The 9651-nt window shown below is 39.9% G+C and overlaps 1 long non-coding RNA gene across 1 annotated transcript in view; it reads left to right on the plus strand.

The window, feature by feature from the left end:
• The window catches only part of LOC107184841, a 16772-nt gene extending 7491 nt beyond the window's left edge, over window positions 1-9281 (plus strand). Inside the window, exon 3 of the long non-coding RNA XR_001515744.1 lies at window positions 9268-9281. This is a non-coding gene — a long non-coding RNA (uncharacterized LOC107184841). The remainder of the gene's footprint in view (window positions 1-9267) is intronic.
• Window positions 9282-9651: the final 370 nt, after the last annotated feature.

A 9651-nucleotide genomic window follows, 5' to 3' on the forward strand; every position in this document is an offset into this window, starting at 1 on the left:
CCATTCTTTTCTGGCCTGATGTGTTTCTGTTGAGAAATCATTTGATAATCTAATTGGAGACCCCTTGTATGTGACTTTCCGTCCCTCTCTTGCAACCTTTAGGATTCTCTCTTTGTCCTGAACATTTGCCATTGTAATTATGATGTTTCTTGGTGTGGGTCTTTTTGGGTTCATCTTGTTTGTGATTCTCTGTGCTTGTGTGACTTTTTTCTTCCCCACATTAGGGAAGTTTTTTGACATTATTTCTTCAAATAGATTTTCTAAACCTTGTTCCTCTTCCTGCTGTTCTGGCACGGCTATTGTCCATATGTTGCTTCGTTTCATGTTGTCCTAAAGCTCCCTTAGGCTCTCCTCCTGTCTTTTAATTTTCTTCTCCTACTGCAGATCAGTTTGGGTGTGTTTTGCCTCCCTATCTTCTAATTCGCTAATTTGGTCCTCTGTTTCTCCTAGTCTACTATTGAAACTAACCATGGTGTTTTTTATTGCAGCTATATCGCTCTTCATTTCTTCTTGATTCATACATAAATTATTGATTTTTTTTCATCCATTTTTTCTTGATTCTTACATAGGTTGTTGAAGTTTTCATCCATTAGGTTTATGAATTGTATGACCCTTATTCTGAATTCGTTTTCTGACACATTGTATGCCTCTGTTTCACTTGGCTGCTTTTCTGAAATCCTTTTCTTTCCTTTGGGGGTTTCTTTGCCTACTCATTTTTGGTCTCACAGTCTGATCTAGATGTTGAGTCATGCAGGGGCTGCTCCTCAGTTGGCAGTGGCTCCTCTGGTCAGTGTTATTTCAGCAGTGGTATCTCCTCTGGCTGGTGGAGGAGTCTGCTCACACAGCTGCTGTTCCTTGGATGGGTGGGGGTCCCCACTGGGGTGCCTGGCCAGAAGCCCATATAGCTACTTAGAGTTGCAGCTGAGAGGCCGGCAAGTCAGGCGGGGAATGTTGGAGTCCTCCGTCACTGAAGCAAGCCAGCCTCCCTGTTCGCATCAGCTGCCTGGCTGCCGGCCGCCATCTTGGCTGCCAGTTAATTTGCATATCTCGCTGATTAGCCAATGGGAAGGGTAGCGGTCATACGCCAATTACTATGTTTCTCTTTTATTAGTGTAGATGATATATATATTTGTATATAATCATTGAGAAAATGTTTATAGGGACAGTGAATGGGATTGAGTGTTTTATTTATGTATCTATGAATAGTTTAACTTGATAGGGTACTAATATATTAACTTAAAATTAACAAGTAATTTAAAAAGCAGGGTCACGTGCATGATAATTCTGTTCTACCTCCTCTACTAAGCCACTCATTCCCTACTGAGAATAACTGGACCACAATATGGTTGGAAAAGACTCAAAATGCTCACAATGCCAACCTTAAAATTATTCAGGATTTAGCAATAATACCTCTGAAGTAAGCTTAGAGATAATTTTATTAAATCCTCATATCTTCTGTATGAGAACATATATTATTTTGTCTTATAATTGCTATGAATTTTGAAGCATTCACTCTTATGCCTTCTTTCAAGGCTTCTATGATGGCTATCTTCCAGTAGCATATATTCTGCCCAACCTTTTCCTCTGAGTTTCAGATGACTTTACAACTCCATTCATGTTACCTAGAAAACCTCAAATGACTTCTCTTCTTCATCTTTACCACCTCTTCTTTGGTTTTTATTCTTCACAATACATGGAAATTATTATTTTCATAGTCACCAGTGACTTCTATGTCTTCAAGTCCAAAATTCCATTCTCAGACCCCATTATACTTGAACAATGAGTGACACTTATTTCAGTTTATCCCTCTCTCTCTCCTCTTTGGAATATTCTCTTCTTCCTTTGATATTTTCATTTGTATGTGAAACTTAGAGCTACAGCAGTCATCTTTTAACTATGACACAAATAATCTCCACATTGAACATGATAGAGTAGAAAAGTAAAAATAATTCAGGTCTTTATGATTTAGATGAGTTGCTAAATTAAATTTGAAATTGCTCAACTCCGAATTTCTTATAATAGGAGAGAACAAATTCTGATTATTGGGAATAAATTCAGTTGGCTCTTCTGTTAATTAAGGCTAAAGTCAAACTAATTGACATCTTCCCAAATATATACCTCTGACCCAGATTTCCTTGGTATAATTTACATTCATATATTCAGCTGCCTACTGTGTATCCTTAATTAGATAACTAATAAACATTTGAAATTTTAGTCCAAAGTTGGACTTCTGTTTAATACAGTGTCATGAAACTTGCTCCTCTTCCAGGTCTCCTCCATCTTAAGAAATGGCATTTAAGAGTCCTTATATGCTTCGTCTAACCCTTTTGCTTCTTTGCCATCTCCAGAATAAAATGCCCTAGCTATCCCACAAGTCTCACGAAAATAATGAGAAACTTGTGAAGTGGAGCCACTGATATGTCACAGCCTGAAGCAAAGCTGTCCTAACCAACCCACAGACCTGCTGTTGAGAGCAGATCCATCTAGCTAAGACCAAACTAAATCACATGGATCTATGTGCAATAGGGAATGAGTATAGGTGTAAATTACTGAATTGGAGGTGCTTTGTTAAGTGGTATATTGTAGTTTTCAAGAGAAACGGAACCAATAGAAAATATAGATAGATATAGATATATAAGAGGAGATTTATTATAAGAATTGGCTAACATTATTATGGAGGCTGATAATGTTATGATAATCTCTGTCTGCAAACTGAAGAGCTAGGAAAGCTGATGGCTTAATTATATCCAAGTCCAAAGGTTTGAGAACCAAGGAAGCTAGTTGATGGTGTAAGTCTGAAACCAAAGGTCTGTGAATCAGGGAACTGGGGGCCAATGGTATATTTCCTGATCTGAGAATGAAGGTCTGAGAATCAAGAGACAAAAGGGAAAGTTGAACTCTTCATGTAATGTATTTCATCTGTTTCAATAAATGTGTATATTCATCTCTAATCCAAATGCATACATTTCAATTATAACATAGAAGATTCATTAAACCACAGATATAAATACTAACTAGTAATCAACCAGTTTTGTGTAGTTTTGATAGTGTCTACCTAAACAAACACATGCACATACATATGCACATGCTTGCACATACATATTGGTTATGGGTAAAATGATTAATTTGGTCAAGCAATCACTTCTGACTTGAACTATTTCTATGCAGTTCCTACCCATTTTTTAAAATTCAATTGCTGTCTTCAAAATACATGAATGGCTGGAATATATTTCTCGATTTCATGTTGGCAATACATTTTGTGGTCAGTTCTTTTTTCAGCAAGTCAAATTGTAGATCTCTGTGAATTTGTTGTTATGTTTGCTTTATCAGTTTTCCTTGCTACCCTTGCAGTCTCTTGTCTAGAGGTCTCCACATGCTATATACTACATAAAGGCCTGTTGATAGATAATTAATGACTCATGGTCTTTATTGTAGACAATGAGGGATAATACAGAATACTGGCTAACAGCCCAGTTTGATCTTTCCTTGGGCATCAAGACTGCTTTATTCAGCAGATGTGTTGACTCTATAATTGTATGTATTCTTTTTGGCAGAAGAATTACAATGAACATTAGATAAGATCTCAGGTACTGGAATCAGAGTTTTGAGTTTGAATGCTGCTCTAACTCTTAATAGTTATGTTAAGTATGTGACATTAGTCTGCCATATTCTCAGGTTGATGGCTCTTGAATAAACCTATTTTTATTCCACTATCCCTTGTCTCTCAATTATTGGCTTTCTATCAGCAGGCAGCCAAACCTAGGTTCAGTATCATCAACATATTGTGCCTTGGTTTCCATATCTTTAAAATATGAATGATAAATAGTAGCACCTATCATTGAAGTTTTCTGTAAATATTAAATAAAACAATGTATGCCAAGCATAATTTATCACAGTACCCAATGCCTAAGAGTTTAGAATAGAAGCTACAGTGTTATTATTATACTAGAAGCCTGATGCACAAAGATTCATGCAATAGGCCTTCCTTCCTCTGGCTGCTGGCACCAATTTTCCTCCGGCACCTGGGACCCAAGCCTTTGGTCCGGCCACAGTGAAGAAGCCAAACCTCGAGGCTAGGTTTCTCCCTTCTGGCCACAGTGAGGCTTGGCTTCTACACTGCAGACGCAGCTGAGAAAAAAGCCTCTTCAGTCTTCAGTCTTTACTCTGGAGCCTTCAGTCTTCGCTCTGCTCCTGCATATGCAAATTAACCCCCATCTTTGTTGGGTTAATTTGCATAGTCGTTCTGATTCATTGGGCATAGCAGAGTGACAACAATTTGCATGTTTCTCTTTTATTAGTGTACATATCAAATTAAAACTGCCTTCCATCCTGATATAAATAGTAGCTTTTTAGTGTTCTCTAAGTTGTTGAACTCAAATTCTCTTTTCTTATTAAAACAATTTAATCTACACTAAGAAAAGACAAACATGCAAATTATACCTTCGCTACACCCTAAGCCACGCCCACCAGCCAATCAGAACGACTACATGCAAATTAACCCAAACAAGATGGCGGCCGGCAGCCATGGAGCTGGAGTGAGCAGGAGGCTTGGTTGCCCCAATGATGGAGGAAGCCAAGCTTTCTGCCTGCTGTGGCAGGCTCTGAGCTCCACTCAAAGCAACAAAGTTTCAATTACAGAAAGTAAATAAACCCCAGATACCTGCTTTCAGCCTGCCCTGGCCATGGAGCTGGAGAGAATAGGAGGGTTGCCCCTGGCGAGGGAGGAAGCTAAGCTTCCCGCCTGACCACCCTGGCTGGCCCTCAGCTTCACTCAAGGTTACAAAGTTTCAATTATAGAAGGTAAATAAACCCCAGATACCTGCTTCCAGCTGCTGTGGCCTCTGCTCAAGGAGGGGCTAGGAGCCTCGGTTGCCAGGGGAAACCCAGGCTTCCAGAACCTGGACTCCGCTCAAGACTACAAAGTTTTAATTATACAAGTGAAATAAATCCCAGATACCAGCTTCCAGCCTCTGGGCACGACCAGCCTGAAAATAGCCCTCAGCCCCTCACCCAGGCTGGCCACACTACCATGGGGTGAGGGTCCCCCCTGGGGGGCTTGATGGGGGGGGAAGGTCCCCACTGGTGGGGGGGACTTTACTAGCCAGCAAAGAGCCATCAGCCCCTCACCCAGGCTGGCCAGGGACCCAGCGGTGGCCCCACCCTGATCCGGAACATCCTTCAGGGCAAATCAGCTGGCCCCCACCCATGCACTATGCCTCTATCCTATATAATAAAAGGGTAATATGCAAACTGATCCTAACAGCAGAATGTTCTGAGGGATTCCCCACCCCCCCGAGTGCACAAATTTTTGTGCACTGGGCCTCTAGTGTTGACATAATTACAGGTGTCCCCTCCCCTCCCTCTTTGCCTATCTCCACCCCTTTCTACCCCTCCCTTGGACTTCACTAAATTATTGTCCTTTTGTCTGTGTCCATGGGGTATGAGTACATATTCTTTAGTTAATCCCTTCACATTCTTTATTTGGTCACCCCCAACCCCTCAATTTATTTTGTTCATTAGATTCTACATATTAATGAGTTCATATGGTATCTGTCTTTCTCTGATTGGCTTATTTTGCTAAAAATTAAAAATAAAACTGCCTTTTGACACAGTGATCTCATTTCTGGTAATATACCTTAAGAATACTGAAACACTAATCAGAAACAATATATACATCCCTAAGCTTATAATAGCATTATGTACAACTAGAGGCCAAATGCACAAATTTGTGCACCTTGAAAGGAACTGTGGGCCACAAGGCTGTGGTGGGCACAGGAGCGGGTCTTGGCCCATCCTCTGTGCCCCCACCTGGCCCCTCCCACCATGGCCGCTGGTCCGCTATCTGCCAGAAGCCCCGCTCCCGCTGCCACTGCTCCCATGCACTAATGGGGCCAACCCTGCTCACACCAGCTGATGGTGCATAGTGACCAAGGCCCAGTGCCAGCAGTGGGTGCAAGCGGCAGCTGCTGCCCCACTTGCCCATCAGGAGCAGGAAGAGGTGAAGAAGCCCTCAGGGGCGATCAGGGCTGACAGCCACCGCTCACACTGGCTGAAGGCACTGAGGGATAAGGACTGGTACAGGGCGCCAGCAACTGGTGTGAGTGGTAGCTCTGGTGCCAGCTGTGGGTGCAAGTGGAGCCATCGCTGGCAGCGGGTTCTAGAGGCAGCTGCCAGCCCCGATCTCCCCTCAGGAACAGAGGGAGATGGAGAAGCTCTGAGGGGTGATTGGGGCCAGCAGCTGCTGCTCACACCCATTGATGGTGCTGAGCAATTGGGGCTGGCACCAGGCACTGGCAGCAGGTACAAGCTGTGGTTCTGGCATTGGCACTGGGTGCCCGGCAGACCTTGGCATGTGGGAGCAAAGAATTTTCAGTAATCACCAGAGGCTCACCTTGATGACAGCGACCAGCACCCAGCCTTAGTGTGATGCCCCCCCATTCCTCTGCAGTTGATGCCCACCGTGTTCTGCCCACACCCCCTGGTGATCAGTGCACGTCATAGCAACAAGTTATTCACTTGTTTGGTTGTTCTTCCATTCAGTCTATTTGCATATTAGGTTTTTTTATAGATATAGATAGATATATAGATAGATAGATATAGATATAGGTAGATAGATATAGATATAGATATAGATATAGATGATATAGATATAGATATAGATATAGATGATATAGATAATATAGATATAGATGATATAGGTATAGATATAGATGATATAGATATAGTGATGAAACAGCAACGAAAATAATGTTATGGTTGGTGGTCCCCACAGCATGAGGATATAGATATAGATATAGATATAGATATAGATATAGAAAGGTAGCCAAGATCTGGAAACAGCCCAAGTGCCCATCAGCAGATGAGTGAATAAGAAAACTAAGGTACATCTACACAACGGAATGCTATGTGGCTGTAAAAAGAAGGAACTCTTACCCTTTGCCACAGCATGGATTGACCTGGACAGCACTGATATTCTTTCTGACTGCATTTATAGAAAACCAGAAATGTTAAAGCCCAATTTTAAGGGGAAAAACCTGGACTGCATAAAATTAGAATTGTGATTGCCTTTTACCTCTTATTTTGAATGAAATGTAGATAAGATTTGATCTCGTGGTTCGATCTGGACAATCGAATTTTATTTATTATTCACATTTGGGACTCTGACATAAACAGAATATTTATTGGCAATGTGCCTCTTTCAAACTGCAGAATGCCCCAGTTTGAAACAGGTTGGTAAAATCATTTGTAGAAAAATAGCATTGATTTGTTAAAGTTAAGGCTCATATTTACTGCAGTCATAACTCACTTTACTGTGCTTTTTTAATTTCACCTCACAAATGTTGCATTATTTTTACAAACTAAAGACCGTACACAAGTAAAAAGACTGCAGCTCATTTTATTTTGATACTTACTTTATTGTGTTCTGAAATGGAACCCACAATATCTCCGAGGTATGTCTGTAGTTAGTTCCTTTCCAAAACCTGGATGAGTATCATAAAATTTAACCCAGGACTTTCAATTTTGTTAATTTTTTTCTTTTTAATATTCATTTATTTATTTGTATTTTACATTTGTTTCAGATGTATAGTGCAATGGTTTGAGAATAATATAATTTATGAAGTGATCATCCAGATAATTCTAGCACTCACTTGGCAAATGCACAATAATTAAAATATATATTTCTATAATATTTTATTTTCAAGAAACAATTGGCCTAAGCAGCCAGTGCTATTATATTATAGTGCTTTGTGTTTGATGTGAAATGTTCTTGTCAATACGCTAAAAGAAGAGTCCAAAGACCATGGGTGAATTCCCAGCTCTGTAACTACTTTCTGGGTGATTGCGAGATAAGTCATTTCAATTTTTTTTGGTTCAGTTTTCTCTTTTGTCAAAAGGCTGCTAATGCCACCTCTTTTCTTCAAAGGATCTGTTAAGGGAGTAAATTAGATGTTCAACCGATTTTATACCAGTATCTAGGCAGCCCTTCTTTTTTTCCTAATTCTAAACCTGAGTTAGTTTATTCCGTTGGTTGGATCTTGATATTAATGAGTGACATGACAAGTTTTTGCACATAGGGGAATACTACACTCTGCTGTAAGCCACAACTGCAGCCTTCCCCATTTGTTAAATAAATGTGTGTCTTTAGTCACAAAGGCTAAGCAAGGACAACTGGGAGAGCCCAAATGCTTTAGCATTGTGTAGTGGAAAGAGCAAAGGCTTCTTAATTCATGACAGTTCTGTCCTGACTAGCTGTGGGATCCTGGGCACATTGCTAACCTCTATGCCTCTCAGCTATTTCATCTGCAAAATGGAGACAAATATACACATAATGCTTGGATTATTTTTTGTACTGAAATGATATAAAGTATGTGAACAACCTTGTAGAGGTTCGTGTGGCAACTGACAATGGTTGGCAAATTTATTTTGCTCCCTTGCCCCACATTTAATATTATCTGCAACACTATCATGAATGCACTTCACTCGGCCAGCGTGGCTCAGTGGTTGATTACTGATCTATGAACCAGAAGGTCACGGTTCAATTCCTGGTCAGGGCACAGGCCCAGGTTGTGGGCACATGCCCAGGCTTCATTATAGCTGTCACTTAGTTATATGAATACTAATAGGGATTAAGAATTTTTGAATATTATCCAAATTATATTTAGAGATGAAAAAAAGTTTCTTAGTATTCTACAAAACAGCATGCATTATTTGCCCTTTCCATGGGAAAAAATAGACAAAATTATTTACTTGGTTTGGTAACTTTACCCATTCTGATTTGTGAGATTTATTCCACCAATTTTAAGCAGTGACCTCATCGTTATTGCATTCAACTTTCAATTAATCCAGATAATGTAAGAAACTATTAGCAATTAATTAAATAATCTGTTTAGGACATTGTACATTTCTACCTTACTGCCTAAGTTCCAAAGGCCTCATAATGATGATGGACTCAATCAAGGTTGATAAGAAGGAGGGTCTGGGGCTGGCAAATTCTAATATTTTCCTCTTGCCCTGCTTGTTAAAACTCTCTGATACCAAAAGTACTTATGAAAAAACCGTGATAGTAAAATGAGAGCAATACAAATCAATAAACATAATGGGCTCTGGTGAAAAGGAAGTGGCCTATAAAACTATCAGTAGACAGGAAGACAAGCAGACAATAATTAAAGGGCCAATTTCCCCATGATCATATGTTGAGCCAGTAAAACTGATACCAGACCAGAGGTCTTCTCACAGAGTCATCAGACTATAGGGAAAATTATATAGACTTTGTAAATGTCTAACAAACTTTAGGATAGATTACAATTCTATTATAGGAATTAGTGTGGCATTGGGCAAGTTACTTGACCTTTATAATAGTTCTTATATCCAGAAAATGAAAAATATTGAATTAGACAACGTATTTTAAAAGCCCAGATAAAAAAAAGATCTTTTAAAATTTTAAAGAAAATTCAGGATAAAGTGGTCATGTAACTCTCAGACAGGCTTTGTTGCTATGGTCACCTTATCCTAGGAAGTCTCCAAATCTGACAATCTGGCATCAAAAGTAACAGCAGCTCTTAGGAGAAACATTGCATTTAGTTGCTCAAAACTGAGATATTGCATCTGTCGGATACAATGGACTCAAGACACTGCCCCATATCACCAATG

This window comes from Myotis davidii, unplaced genomic scaffold (genome assembly GCF_000327345.1).
Source record: "Myotis davidii unplaced genomic scaffold, ASM32734v1 scaffold1648, whole genome shotgun sequence".
Lineage (NCBI taxonomy): Eukaryota > Metazoa > Chordata > Mammalia > Chiroptera > Vespertilionidae > Myotis > Myotis davidii.